The following is a 16,645-nucleotide window of genomic DNA, read 5'->3' on the forward strand; positions in this document are numbered from 1 at the left end:
TGATGAGTCCAGAGGACACTCTTTTGTTGCATGAGCTTAAAAATGGACAAATAGGTGCTTCTCCTGAAGCATATCTATAGCCAAGCAAAGGAGTGGCATACATCTTCCCAAACACTAAAAGATGGAAGCACTTCCAACACTTAAAGTTGATGATGACTTTGGAGACTGAGTTGAAGACAAAGAGGAACAAAACTCATGAGGATGTGGAGATGATTGAATTTTTTGCCAAGTGTTCGAAGAATGCTGAAACCATGCTTCTAAGGACACATAACAATAAAAAATATGATGACTTGGATGATGATGAGCAGAAGAAAGATGAACATAAAACGTTTGGATCGAATCCAAGTCAATCAAGCAAAAGCAGTTGTCGTCATATGGATGACAAGAAGAAAGGGAAGGTTGACAAGAAGGGAAAAAATGACAACAAGAGAAGGAAGAAAGATGGAGGAGATGAGAGAGATACAAAGAAGACACCATTAGCCCAAACATCCAAAACCTTTCCAATCCAAACACAAACATCTAGCTAAACAATATCTCAAAATATCCAAACCTCTAATCCCAAGTACCTGTATAAACCAACTTTAAATTCTCTACTCAAAATACCTATCAAAGAAAACCAAACCTTCTTAAAAAAACTCTTCAAACCACCTTCAATCAAACCTCCAACCAAAACTCACTTTAAGTTTGCAGGGAGAAAACCTAAAATGATTCAAGTTGAAGATAGTACACTTTGGGATTATTTTAATCAGAATGACTTTCTACAAATTTCAGAGAACATATCAGATGATGACTACCATTAACAACTTGTTGAAGAAATAGTCAAAGTCTGTGTTATTTATCTAGGAGAAGTCAGGATCTACTTCAAGGATGGCACCTTCAATTTGTTGAATAGAGAAGTTATTGAAAACTACTCAACCCCAGAACTTGAGAGGGTAATAGGTTTGATGAATGCAAGAGATTCTTTTACAAGGATGAGGAACGCTGAGTTGGATGAGAGGGTGAGAGAGAAATGTAAGACATGCAAGGGAAAAAGATGAAAGGGAAGAAAATGAAAGAAAATATGCTCAAGAAATTGAGATATTTGAGCAAAGGTCAAATAAATTAAAAATGAAGGGATTGAGCAGGGTGTCTCCAAATGGTGTGAATCTGCATATAAAGACTCACAAGTTATCAAGGTACATGATTAATTATTTTGAAAGTTACTCCTTGGATGAATGACTCAAGCTATTAGAAGCTCTAAGAGTAACATAAATCATTGAAGAACTTGAAGTCCTAGTCAGACTCAAAGATCTAATTAGAGAATAGTGAGATAAGTATTTTGGTATTTTTAGATGTGTTTTAGAATGTTTCTTAAAAAAAGGTTGTTGGTAAAACTAATAAGATGTATGAGTTATTATGAAACTATGTACTTAATAATTTAAATTGTGTCTCAGTTAAAATATATAAATTTCAAAAGCATGTTTATTTCCATGTACGTTTGATGGGTGAAAACTTTTATTCTTAATGTGTTAAGTTTTATTTGATAAGTAGTTTATATTTTTAAGTTATATTTATTCATAAAAGTTACATCAAAATTTAAAATTTTCTTAGAAAAAGGTTAAAACAATGAGTGAATTTTATTTGATGTATAAAATTGGTGTAAAGTACATACTTGACTTTTTATACTAAATGTAATTGTTAAATATTTGTAGGTGCCCTTTAGAAAGTTAGTAGTTAGATTTAGATAAATGTAGATGTATTGTTAGAAAGTATGTGAAGAAATGTTATATTTATATTATAAGATTGTATGTTATATTAAATAGGTTCATATAAATCTATTCATTTAGATAGATTCATTTAGGTTATAAAACTTTATATGTTAGATTATATTATATTAGGTTTATATAGGTGTGTTTAGGTTATAGCTCCCTATGTTAGATTAGATTAGATTTATACAAATGTAGGTGTGTTTGTTACTCCTCAGGTTATAACTAGCTCTATAGACCGTGCAATGTACGGACATACTCTAAACTATTTTCGCTATAATTGTTGACGATATATTTATGTTATTACCTAATTGCTAAATAATTTATATGTTTATGCATATAAGCATGAGTGATTGAGATTTGTTTACAATAGTGCATTTGCAGGAAGTAATAAATTGTGTTAGTATATATTTTTTGTCACTTCATAATTAAATGGTATTTGTAATATGTTAATGCTTAGAAAGTAAAATAAATACAAGTGATTATGTGTGTCAGATGTATATCAATCACTCTAAATATAAAATAATTATTAATTTGTTTTTTAATTATTTAATATATTTATGTGTTAGAAATGTGATTGATGAGTCATACTATATAGGCAATTGAAGTCAATACTGTAAGTTTACTCACTGAATGACATATGATACTCTTCGTCCCAATAACTTTCTATTTTGGGATATTCTAACAGTTTATTAACATTTCCTAAAATAGCATATTATCTTTATAATGACTCCAAAATTTACCATTGCTTTCTTAATTTTTCTTCAACGTAATTCATTTTTATAATCTCTGTGTCTAACAACGATGTTAACAACCTATGTGATGGTGAAAGTATATGATATATGTCATAGAATGAATAATAGTGAAGTATAAATCATACATATCTTTATAAATAGTTTATTTTATTTTTTATTTTATTGATTTAAATATAATATTTTTCCATTTCATTATGTTGGAGTACGAGTTTAGATTGATGACAAATAACAATGTACAAGTATATATGTGTGTGTATGTACCTGTATGAATTTGTATATGTATATATATATTTATTTTATGTATGTATGCACATATTAATTATACAAAAAATTATAATTTTTAATAAATGAATGACGAGGTAAATTAAATATTATATAGATATTCATGTGGGCGTATAATTGTCATATGAATTAATTTGTTCAAAAAACCCCTAATGATGTTAACAATATATGGCACGGGCCCGCAATGATTGGCTCAATTGGTTAAAGAGGGGATAACTATCCTCTAGATCACAGGTTCGAAACCCACGGGAGGAGAATTTATGATTATGCCTCCTGAGTCAGAGCATGTCGCTTAAATGTTGTTTACCTTGGTTCACATGGTCTGCAGGATATTGCGTGAGCCCGTAGGGTTTACCCAGTGCGCACCCAAAGGGTAGCGGCTGCGGGTTACCTACAATAAATAAAACATATGTGATAGGGAAGAAAATAAGGCCTGGGTATGTAATTAATGTTGCATAAATCATATCAGAATTGGGCCAACAGCTAGGCCCATTTGAGAAGGCCAAAAACCCTGAATATTAATTAATTTCGTAAGTAATTAATAGGGGATAAGTCAGCTGATAAGATGAGACCAAATGGAGAAATAAATCCTTGTAGATTGGCCTCCAAGGAACCTGGTGGGATAAGGAATCAGCTTCCTACTTCTTAGGACTCCAAAGTCCATTCTAATTCTGAGACTTGACCACTAAGTCTCCTAACCCAAGTCTAGGGCTGAGCATTCGGTCGGTTCGGTCCAAAACCGGACCGAACCGAATAGACCGAAAAACTGAATAGTCATTTTTTCTTGGACCGAACCGGACCGAAATTATATTATGGACCGGACCGAACCGAACCGAAATAATTCGGTTCGGTCTGGTTTTGGACCGAATAGACCGAATTTTTTTTCAAAAATAAAATTGCATTATAAATTAAATCACAAATTATAAATTTTAAAATATAATTAAAGTAATGTGATATGTAGAGTTCTAATACTCTATAAATATAATTACAAATTAAAAATTTTGATTATAATTTTTAAGATATATGTAAAATATATATAATACAAAATTATAGTATTTATGATTTGGTCTATTCGGTCCGGACCGAAATATTTGTGAAAAGAACCGAACCGAACCGAATTTTAATTCGGTCTATTCGGTCCGGACCGAATACACCGAATTTCTAAAAAATTTAGGACCGAACCGAACCGAATTAGCACGGTTCGGTTTTTCGGTTTCGGTTCGGTTTTGCTCAGCCCAACTCAAGTCCAATTCAAGGACTCCCAACATCTATATAAGGGGCCTCACCCCACAGATCAGAACTATATTTTTTGACTTGATCCTTGGAAATCAGCAAGGTACGTAGGCATCTTGTTAAGGCAGATCGAGTCATGAAACACAAGAGTAGTCAAATCGAGCCTCGAAGCTCACGTTCCCTAGTAATAAATACAACAATTAGTATACCTTAGTTTTTGATCCATGACATTTGGCGCCTTCTGTGGGAAACACAACAACAACCATGGCGAGAACACGGAGAACAAGTAGCGCCCTTGAAGGAGGAACACCAGAGGGGACAACCCAAACGATTTCGTCAACCGTGGAGGTACCTCCACATTCAACCTATGCTGCCACCCAAGGAGAAGCCCAGGTAGGGGCAACTGAACCTCAGCCACAAGGGACGATTCCCTCAGCTACTCAAGAGACGAATTCCCAACTTCAGAAGCTATATACACCTGTGAATTCTCGACCCGTTGGGTATGAGTATTCAACTATTGTGACTACTAACCCCCCTTATGGGATGCCCCTTTACCCCGAGGTTTGAGAAAGTGGACATGCTAGACGGAATGAAGCACGAGGGCGAACACCCCCTACATACAAGGTTTGGCTCCTATCCTGGAGCAACAGGAATTTTCTAGTCCTTATACTGAGAGAGACTCCGAATCTTCGGATGATGAAGTGGCCCCAAGAAGGAGACGTGTTGGAAAAGAGCCGATGGATGATGGTAACCAACGTCCTAGGAGCACCCGAGGGGTGAATCCCCAAGAAGTGCAGGAGAGAATCAAGGCCCATGAGGCTGAGATTCAAAGGCTGAAGTGCGACTTGGAGGCGCACCAGGTTACCAGGCCCCCATTACCACCTAGGGGGAGAAATCCTCCTCCAATCATAGACCTGGATGGTCCGTCACAAAGAAGAGCTATAGTCCCAAGAGTTGATCCAACCAATCTTCTTCCCCTTGGAGATCCTGATGATCCTACTCCACCATTGACTAAAGAGATAATGAATTCCCATATCTCAAGAAAGTTCAAGATGCCCACTATCAAAGCTTATGATGGCACGGGAGATCCCGCTAATCATGTCAGGACATTCTCTAACGCACTGTTGTTGTAACCCGTGAATGACGCTATTAAGTGTCGGGACTTTCCTCAAACCTTGTCGGGTATGGCTCAAAGATGGTATAGTCATTTGCCCCCGAACTCTATTGGGTCCTTCAAAGAATTAAGGCAGGCCTTTATTAAGCAGTTCATCAGTGGGAGAATGCATGAGAAAAGTTCAGCATCCCTCGTGAGCATTGTGTAGGGAGCGAAGAAATCCTTGGGAGACTACCTGAATCATTTCAAGAAGGAAGCTTTAAAAGTCCCGGACCTTGATGATAAGGTAGCCATGATAGCACTGCAACATGGAAATAGGGATGAGTTCTTCAAGATGTCCTTGGCCAAGTGCCCCTTGAAAGCATGTTGCAGCTCCAAGATAGGGCCGGGAAGTACATCAAAGTGGATGAGAGCATGATGAAGACAGTAGTGAGTAATGAGCCACTGGAGGCAAGAAGAAAAAAATTGATCTGGAATATATTGCTGAGGGCAAGTATCCCAGAACTGAGCATAACCCTGATTCAACCCCAAAGAAGGGAGGACCTGGACAAAAGTTCACTGAAGCCAAGCCTTTGGACAAAATCACAACTAAACAGGTTGCAGAATTCTCGTGGGAAAATATCATGTGCCGGTATGGAATTCCCCGCATCCTAGTCACTGACAGTGACACACAGTTTAACAATGAGGAATTCAAGAAGTATTGTGAGGAGAATGAAATTAAATTATGATTCATCTCTGTGGCTCACCCGCAAGCCAATGGGAAAGCCGAAGTGGCGAATCGAATAATCCTGGATGGACTAAAGAAGAGGATCAAAAAGTTGAGGAGTAACTGGGTGGATGAAATACTCCCAATACTATGGGCCTATAGGACGACCTGTAGAGTCACGACTGGAGCAACTCCCTTCATGTTAGCATATGGGGCAGAAGCGGTTATTCCTTTAGAGATATCATATTCCTCTCTCAGGATTCAAGCTTTCAATGCTGAGGAAAATGAGGAAGGGCAAAGGTTAGCCCTGGATCTAATCGATGAAGTACGAGATGAGGCACATGCGAAGATAGTGGAATATCAGAAAAAGGCTTCGTTTTACTACAACCTAAGGGTTAAGGAAAGGTTCTTCAAGCAGGGTGACTTAGTCTTGAGGAAGGTGGAAGCTTCTGGTGTAGGGAAGAAAGTGAAACTTGCCCCAAATTGGGAAGGGCCATACAAGGTCAAAAGTGTTCAAGGTAGAAGAACCTACAAGCTTGAGACTATGGATGGTTTTGAAGTCTCGAGAACTTGGCATGCACAAAACCTGAAGATTTACTATGTGTAAAGTGGTTGAGCGCGATTCTCACTTGTCAAGTTGACAAGTAGGTTGAAAAGCACCTTAAAGCTTTGCTTGCTTAGGATTTACATGTTTTAGCTTTATTTTGAGGTTTATTAAGACTTGTGTAAAGGATGAATCCCAACAATTTGTGAAATCTAGAAAGTTTTCAAAATATGTTTGAATTCCAGTGGCAAGGCAAGTAAACTAAGTGCGCTAGATAAAAGCATAAAGTTCGATAAATAAAAATGGTTTAAATAAATAATACAAAGTCTGATAAATTAAGTCTCAAAGACAAGATAAAATAAATAAGCCACGCAGGGCTACAAAAGCTTCAAGGAGCAGAGGTGCCCTCAGCATCCATATCATCATCTTCGCCGCTCTCGCTGGAAGTCTTAGTAGTCCCAGAGGAGGAAGAGCTATCATCTGCAGTAAGCCTAGAAGATGACTCGGGAGGAGGAAGAAGCGGGTCCTGAGGAATACGATCCGAGACGACCACTCGGGTACGGAACCTCTGTAGCAAAGCCTCATCGCCAGGGCAAACATAGTTCTCTGGGTTAATATCAGGGCAAGCCTCGTTCACGGTCCCAAGGGTCGTGTCCCAGCCAGTCCTAAAAAACCCAGGGAACACTGAATCGTCCCTCACCCTTATGGACTGGGTAAACTCCTCCGAGTCCAAGTAGTTGTCAATCGCCTTGTCCTTCTCGGCCCTAAGGACAACCAGCTCAGCATTGGACTCTCCAAGCTCCTCCTTGCACTTCAGCTTTCGCTCCAAAGCGGCGTACTTCTTCTGCTGCTTCCTGAGGGCATTGTTAGCTTTGTCAGAAGCCCTCTTCCATGATTCAGCTTGCCTCACAGCGCCTTGGAAGTGGGCGTTAGACTGAAACGAAACAATAAATGAAGATATAATAAGGGAAGAAAATGCTACAAGTAAAAAGAAAGAAAAATTTCAAGGAAGGGTCATATCGAGGCCAGGGACTGAGCTCCCATGAGCTTTATCCTCTCCAGGTCGGGGGTAGCAACCACATCAGTAAAGTCCTTGGGGGTTATGCCATGGTAAGACCAATCCCAAGCGTGCTTTGTGGATCCAACCACGGTATCCCCTCGACAGAATCCCCAAAGAGGCTGAAAGACGCCCGTAGCAACAGAGACAGGAGCAACAGCAGTGAAATGGGCACTGTGGGCTTCAGCTCCCTCAACTGGAACCTCCACCATGGGCTCGTTATACTTCCGTAGGAAGCTAGGCTCCGTAGCCTTTCCTCGAGTATCCAGACCCGCAAGGCGAACCTTCTTCATCCTCGCAGTCTCCTCAACAAGAGGCACGTTATCCTCGTTGATTTCCTTAGCAGCTGTAAAACAAGAGAAAAATAAAATAAGTGGTGTCAATAATGCATGAAAGAAAGTAAAAACGAGAAGGGAAGAAAAATACCCTGTTGAGAAACTGAGGAGAGTCCCACGTGGATGAGGGAAAACTCCTCTAAAAGAGTCCAGCTGGCAGTGGCACTATCATCCCGAGTAAGCTCATCATAAATGATAGTTTCCTAATGGGTTAGGTGAATGGATTTGAGGCTACCATCACTAACCTTCCCGAAGGAAGATCTGAAGAGGGTGCCCCAGTCACCATTTTCCCTCCTTGACCTGACAAAACTATTCCTCCAATGTTGGTTATTGTCGGGAATGGAGGCACTGTTAAAAATGTGCTTACACTTGGTCCTTTGTTTAATGTAGACCCAACCACAAATACTCGAAGAACTATTATAACATTGGAAAATCTTCCTAAAAACAGCTACAGATAAGGGAAAACCTCCCCTAAGACAACAAACCATGAAACATAAAATGTTCCTCTAGGAGTTTGGAGGAAGCTGACAGGGGTTAATTTGCAAATCAGCTAAGAGGTGAGGAATGAAGGGATGAAAAGGAAACCTAAGCCCAACATCAAGGGCATCTGTGTAAACAAAAAGAGTACCGGGTTTCCAGTGGCAAGTACGATCGCCACCGGCAACTGGAACTAGCCTAAGAGGAGGACAAACATTATAACGTGCATTTAACTTATCGTAATCTATATTGTGCCATGTGTTGCAATGATTGAAAGAGTCAAGATGTGCATTTGAGGGATATTCGTCCCCCTTAGTTTTAATCATATCTAACAAAGACATGTAAGAAGAGCAGATTTTAATATCCTTACCTCATTTCGAAGTTGAGGCTATCTTGGCCGCTCTCTCGGAATTCTTATCAGCCATTGATGGAGTTTGAAGGAACCTTGAAACTTGGAAGGGAAGAAAGGTCGAAAAAGGCTAGGGACTTGGCCGGAAATTTTCTAAAAGAGAGGAAGGAGTGTTGAGAGGAGAGTAGAGAGTGTTTGAGAGGAAATGAGGAGTGAAATGAGAAGTGTGGAGAGTCACACTTCCAGCTCCCTCTTATATAGGCACATGGAAGGCATATTGGGCCTGGAAAAGCCCATTTGAGCCCAATATCAAGAAAGTTCTGGATTGATCTACAAAGTTTTAGAAGATTTTTGATTTAAAATATATGTTTGAGAACATTCTGGAAGTATCCAGAAAAATCTAAAAACATAAGGAAAAACCTCTGAAATTCCAGAAAATTCTGGAAATTGGGCTTAAGAATGAATTATTGGGCCTAAGGATATGAAAAGTCCAGTGTAAGGGCCCATGACAGAAAATACATAAACCGAAATCTTTTGGGCCTAAAAATTATATATCAAGCCCAGATTAGGGCCCAAATATTTGAATTGAAGGCTAAAGGCCCATTTAGTTTAGAAAAGACCCAGTCAAAAAACCCTAGAAGAATCTTGGGCCCAAGGAAGCCCAGAACCAAAGCCCAAAGAATAGGCCCACGAAGGACATGGCCCAAAAATGAGACATCCTAACCCATTTCGATCAAATCCCCATTAATGTTCTGATCGAAACCTTGAGGTCAAAAATAGGTTCGATCAGAGTAAAATAAAAAGGCTAATTCGGTCAAAAAATACATATCTTGACCGAAAAGGACATGATCTTGGTCGAATGCACAAAGGGGAAAAAATCCTGACCGAAATTCGGTCATGAATCCTAGTTGAATACTCCAGGTCGAAATGACCTTCGACCAGGGCAAGAAGGACGGTATAATTCGGTCAAAAAAATGCATCCTGACCGAAAATTCCTGGTCAAAAAGGGGATGATTTTTTTTTAAACAAAAACAAAAATAGGTGAAAATCCTGGCCGAAATTCGACCAGGATTCCTCCTCGAATGGGTCCTGCTCGAAAGGGCTTCGACCTGGGCAACCAAGAGGATAATTCGACCAGGATCCTGGTCGAACAGGATTTTTGGTCGAACCAGTTATAAAAAAAGAGAGGGAAAAAAGAAAAGAAAAAGAGAAAAGAAAGAAAAAAATGAGGGAAGAAAAATCCTAAAAAAACCAGAAATTAAAGGAAATTCCTTAAATATTTTCTGGAAAATTTGAATATTTTCAGAAAATAAGGAATAAATCAAGAAATTAAATGAAATTCCTTAAATATTTTCTGGAAAATATGAATATTTTCAGAAAATAAGGAATAAATCCAGAAATTAAAGGAAATTCCTTAAATATTTTCTGGAAAATATGAATATTTTCAGAAAATAAGGAATAAATCCAGAAATTAAAGGAAATTCCTTAAATATTTTCTGGAAAATATGAATATTTTCAGAAAATAAGGAATAAATCCAGAAATTAAAGGAAATTCCTTAGATATTTTCTGGAAAATATGAATATTCTCAGAAAATGAGGAATAAGTCCAGAAATAAAGGAAAATCGCAGAAATTCAGGGAAAATTCCTGGAAATTAAGATAATTCCTAAATAATAGGGATAAAAGCAAATCGCTGTAAATGTGTAGGTCGCTCCACACTTTACGCAAAAATGATACCCTTTAAGGGAATGAATGAACTTAACTTCTGTAAAACCTAGTCACTGTTTCCCAAAAGTTGGGAGGCAAATGATAGGGAAGAAAATAAGGCCTGGGTATGTAATTAATGTTGCATTAATCATATCAGAATTGGGCCAACAGCTAGGCCCATTTGAGAAGGCCAAAAACCCTGAATATTATTAATTTTGTAATTAATTAATAGGGGATGAGTCAGCTGATAAGATGAGCCCAAATGGAGAAATAAATCCTTGTAGATTGACCTCCAAGGAACCTGGTGGGATAATGAATCAGCTTTCTACTTCTTAGGACTCCAAAGTCCATTCTAATTCTGAGACTTGACCAACAAGTCTCATAACCCAAGTCCAATTCAAGGACTCCCAACATCTATATAAGGGGCCTCACCCCACAGATCATAACTATATTTTTTGACTTGATCCTTAGCAATCAGCAAGGTACGTAGGCATCTTGTTAAGGCAGATCGAGTCACGAAACACAAGAGCGGTCAAATCGAGCCTCGAAGCTCACGTTCCCTAAATAAATACAGCAATTATTATACCTTAGTTTTTGATCCATAATAATATGGGATGCTGGGATATATGATATATGTGACATATTTATTAATAGTGAAGTATAAATCATACATATGTGTATAAATAGTTTATTTTATTTTTTATTTCATATAACTATATATATTATTTGTCCATTTTATTGTGTTGAAGGACAATATTAAATTGATGACAAATAAAAATATATGAGTATGTATATATGCATGTGTGTGTATAAGTAAGTATGTATGTATGTATGTATATATGAATGCATACATGCATGCATGTATTAATATATATATATATTATGTGTATATATGTATGTATTAATATATGTATGCATATATTAATTATTCAACAATTAATATTTTTTGATAAATAAAATTGATCACAAATAAGAATATACATGAGTATGTATCTATGTATATATGTATGTATGTATGTATGTATATATGTATGTATGTATGTATATATGTATGTATGTATGCATGTATATATGTATATATATATATGTGTTTATGTGTATGTGTATGCATATATGCATGTGTATATATATGTGTGTATGTATGTATGTATGTATACATGCATGTATGTATTAATTTTTCTATATGTATATATTTATTTTGTGTATGTATATATGTATAAATGTATGTGTGCACATATTAATTGTACAATAATTACTAATTTTAATATATGTATATATTGTATGTATGTATACACATATTAATTATACAACAATTGATAATTTTTAATAAATGAATGACGAGGTAAATTAAATATTATATTGATATTGATGTAGATGTATAATTTTTATATGAATTATTTGCTCAATAAACCCCCTAATGATGTTAACAACATATGGGACGGTGGGAGTATATGATATATGTCACATAGTTATTAATTGTAAAGTATAAATCATACATATGTATATAAATAGTTTATTTTATTTTTTATTTTATATAATTTAATATAATATTTGACCATTTTACTGTGTTGGAGGACGATGTTAAATTTATGATAAATAAGAATATATGAATATATATCCATGTATGTATGTGTGTATGTATGTGTATGTGTATGTGTGTGTATGTATGCATGCATGCATATATATACATGCATACATGTATTAATTTATATATCTAATTATTGTATGTATGTATTAATATATGTATTCACGTATTAATTATACAACAAATGATAATTTTTATTTAATCAATTTGATGATAAATAACAATATATTAGTATTTATGAATGTATATATATATGTATGTATGTGTGTGTATGTATGTGTATGTGTGTGTGTATGCATGTATGTGTGTATGCATGTATATATGGTATGTGTGTGTATGTATGTATGTATTTATGCATGTATTAATTTATATATTTATTTATTGTATGCATGTATATATGTATTAATGCATATATGCACATAATTATACGAGAATTAATAATTTATAATAAATGAATGATGAGGTGAAATAAATATTATATATGTATTAATGCAAGGGTATAATCGTCATATTAATTAAATTGCTCATCAAACCCCCTTTTGTTGTATTATATATACTAGCTTAAATCCCGTGCTATGCACGGGCTCGTTAATATTGAAATAATTTTAATTTTTTTATAATAATTTACTATATTTATATATAAAATAATAATTATAGATTTATAATAAAAATAATAAAAGAATTAGGAAGAAGTTGTAGTCATAGTTAGGAGGATAAGTTTTAGTCGTAGTTTAGCTGGATAAATAGACTATATCTAGTAGTTTAGTAATTTAGTAGTTTAAAGGTATATAACCCTATTTATTTTTATTTTTAATAATTAAAATATGGGATAAGCGTTGAAACAAAATATACCTCATTCCGGATATTATATTATACTAGCTTAAATCCCGTGCGAGGCACGGGTTCCCGTTAATATATAAATTTTTTTATTTATTGCGTCATATTATATTTTTAAAATATTTATATAAATTTATAATGATTATAAATTTATAATAAAAATAATAGGATAAAATGTGTTCGTAATTTAGTAAAATAAGTAGACTATATCTGGTAGTTTAACAATTTAGTAATTTAATGGATATATAACACTATTTATTTATATTTTAATAATTGGATAAGTTGCAGTCGTGGTTTAGTAGGATAAGTAGATTATGTTTAGTAGTTTAACAATTTAGTATTTTAGTGGATATATAACACTATTAACTTATTTTTGTAATAATCAAAATTAGTGAATAACCGTTGAACCAAATTGTACCACATTCCGGTTATTATAGTATAGTTTAGATAATAGAGATGACATCAAAACCGACTTGAAATTAATTAGATAAACTTTAAATTGTATTATGTGTAAATAATATTTTAATTGATATAAAATTTCAATTAATATGATAAGTAAAATCGGTATTTGGGGTTTAAATAATAATTTAAAACATGTAACTTTTTTTTGTTTTAGGGTTGAATTCAAATTATAATTTTAAAGTAGTTGTTTGTGTACTTGCATGTTAAGTGTAAAAGAATTTGAAAATAATCATTATGGTAATTATGATATGTGATATAAGTATACAATCTTTTGTTATTCTTTTATATTTGGTGTTTAAATATTAATTTAAAATTTGTAGTATTTTGGTCGATAGGGTTGAGGTTAGAATAATAATTTTAAAAATAATTTGTTTTGGTACTTGTATGGTTAGTTTATAGAAATTATGGATTAATAATTTAAGGTGCATATATAATATTTTAATGTTCTATTTTTAAGGTCATGTCATTGTTTCATTTTAGAACTTTATAAAAATTATTAATTAATTTTAATAAAAAATTATATTTAAGTTAGGTTAATTTTTTAATAGTAATTTAAAATATTTATATTTAAGACATGTAAATTTTTTAATATTAATTCTTTATCTAAAAGATTAAACTGTAAATTTGGTTGTAAGTATTTTTATTAGGTAAGTATTTTAAAAATTTTTGGGTTGTGAACTTTAGAAAGGTGTTAGTGTGTTTCTTAAAAAGACGTTGTCATAATTAAATTACATATTAAATTTATTTAAATTGTGTTTCATTTAAATTATATTATATTCTTTAAACTTCAAAAACATATATTTTATGGAAAATTATGATGGCGTATAAATTTGAGAGTGAGTATTTAAATATAGAAGCTTGTGTTTGTTAATATATATAGTCATTCATAAAATTTGCACCAACATAACATAATGTTAGTTAGTTTGTTTAAAATCTTTCCTGAAAAAATATTAAAATAATTGTAAATTTTTATATGATGTATACAATTAGTGTAAGTGTGTGGTTAGAAAGTACATACTTAAAATTTTTAAGGTGTTAAAAAATTTAATTGTTAAATATTTGTAGGTACTAATGTTGGTGTCTCTTAGAAAAGTTATAAAGAAACATTATCGTTATATAATTGTATGTTATAATATATAATTGTACATTAGATTATATAGGTTTATAAAAGCAATTGTGTCAATTCATTTTGGGTTATAACTCGCCAGACTTGTATATGTTGGATTAGACTATGTTTATATAAGCTTAGGTGTATGAATCAGGGTTTTTGTCCGGTTTTGGAATCATAAAACCTTTCGAGAGAGAATGCCGTTAATGGCGATCAACAATAAATTAGACTAGACACTAGTTCGCACCTATATCTTGCTGATCAGCCAGGATACAGTGCAGATATATACCTACCTGTATAGATCCAGTTGGATACCCAGGCTCTACAACCCATCTCAAGGATCCGGTTATATCCCGGTCCTTAGGATTAAGAACACTTAATCCCACACATCACTATCCAGCCCGTGCAGTATTTTGATGTCAAATAATTTTGAATTCAAAACATCCCAATTCAGGGTTCGCAAATAACCCGAAAGAATGGGTATTTGCTCAAGAGAGCAATCGAATTATAGGAACAATAATAAAAAGAATATGCATAATAAGAGTAATTGCAGCGAAATGTAAAATATTTAACTATTCTGAACTTAGAATAGGAACGAAGAAATAATTGCAGTAATTTAAAAGAAAGTTCAGGAATACTTGCCTCGATAAGCTTTAACCACTATTATCGGTTGACTTTTGGATTGCCTTGAGCGTTTGTCTTTATCGTCAGATCACTATCCTATTCTGGCTACGATGTCACGCTCAGGTCCTTCGATTGGAATTTTGTTGAGCTCAACGACTAATCACTATATCATTCTTAGTCCGACGTCACTCCTCGGGTCTTCCGACTAGGACCTACAGGGTTGAAATGCCTTAATTCAGATAATCGTCTCGCTTAACATAACACCGCTATCGCTTCTACCCAAACGATTTCATAACCCAACTAATATTTATATGTATTATTGAAATACACATAGCAATTATGGTTCACATCTTCGAAACTCGGTTCGGTGTTTGTTTTCGGAAAGTACGTATACTCATTGGTTTCAAAATAGTAAGGTAACTGATTGTTTTTAAAATATCGTGTCATAACCTATAATTAGGTTTTGTATAATAAAATTATATTTCCTCGTTCGACGTCTCCGATAATTATAGGTTACCTCCCCGTATTTTCGGAATTCATTTGCCGGAAATCGGGAAGCATTTCCTTTATTTATCGGTCTACCCGCGTTAAATTCACAACAACAATCCAATCACAATAATTCAATTCATAACCAAATGCACCAATCGCAATCACCGATACAATTTCAATTATTAATTATTTGTTGTTCGTATTTTATTTTATTTATTTTTTTCATTTCGAAATTAATTTTCACAAACTAATTTTATTTATTTATAATGTAGGACTCAGAATTAATCATCATTGTCCAACGTCGGCTCGCCAAGGCTCATCGCCGACGACGATAAAATTCGCGGGTTCCCGTTTATAACAGACGTCCTACGCATGTTTCATCGATTAGTTTCCTAATTATTAAACAAATATTTGACTAATCATCAAAAATTTATTCGAATAAATATAATAATAATTATCAAATAATTTCATCAATAATTCGAAATCAGATTCGGACAATCACAAACATATTCGAATAAATCGAATTGGTCGAACAGAAATAAACGCAGCAAAGACACGGGAGCAACAAAGTCATAGGAACACAGCCGCAATCACGCGCCACGCGTCACCACCCTCAGCGGAAAACGGTGAGGGGCAGCGGTAACACGGCGCAGAACAAAAACCACAAACTAAAACATATATATACGCACATATACGTATGTATATATTTGTATAAGTCACAAAAAAAGAAGCAATACCACCAAGAACCAGGCGGCCGGAAACACCAGACCGGAGAACAAAAGAGGCAGCGACGGCAGAGGAAGAAAGAAACGGAAGATGAGGGATTGAGAGATTGAGAGATTATCCGAGAGAGACTGTAGAGAGAGAGACCCGAGAGAAAACAAAAAAAAAAGAATACCCGATAGAAAGAAGAAAGGGGTGCAGGGGGTGAATTTGGGGTTTTGGGAATTATATGTTGTTTGTGTTTGTTTTTTTTCTTTTTCTTTTGTTTCCTTTATTTTATTTTATTCCCAATATTTTCCTGTTTTGTACCGCAATTATCGATGTCAACAAATAATTTATGAGTAACGATAACCCGAAAAGTTATTCGAATATATTTAAAAATTCTTGAGATAATTAATACTAGTTATCATAAAAATTTTATAAATTTTTAAAAATTATTTTTGAAACGCACATTCAGACCCGCATTTTATAATTTAATGAACACACGTGCGGTTAAACAAAAGTCAGAAAATTT

The sequence above is a fragment of the Apium graveolens genome, chromosome 7, assembly GCF_009905375.1.
Source record: "Apium graveolens cultivar Ventura chromosome 7, ASM990537v1, whole genome shotgun sequence".
Classification (NCBI taxonomy): Eukaryota; Viridiplantae; Streptophyta; class Magnoliopsida; order Apiales; family Apiaceae; genus Apium; species Apium graveolens.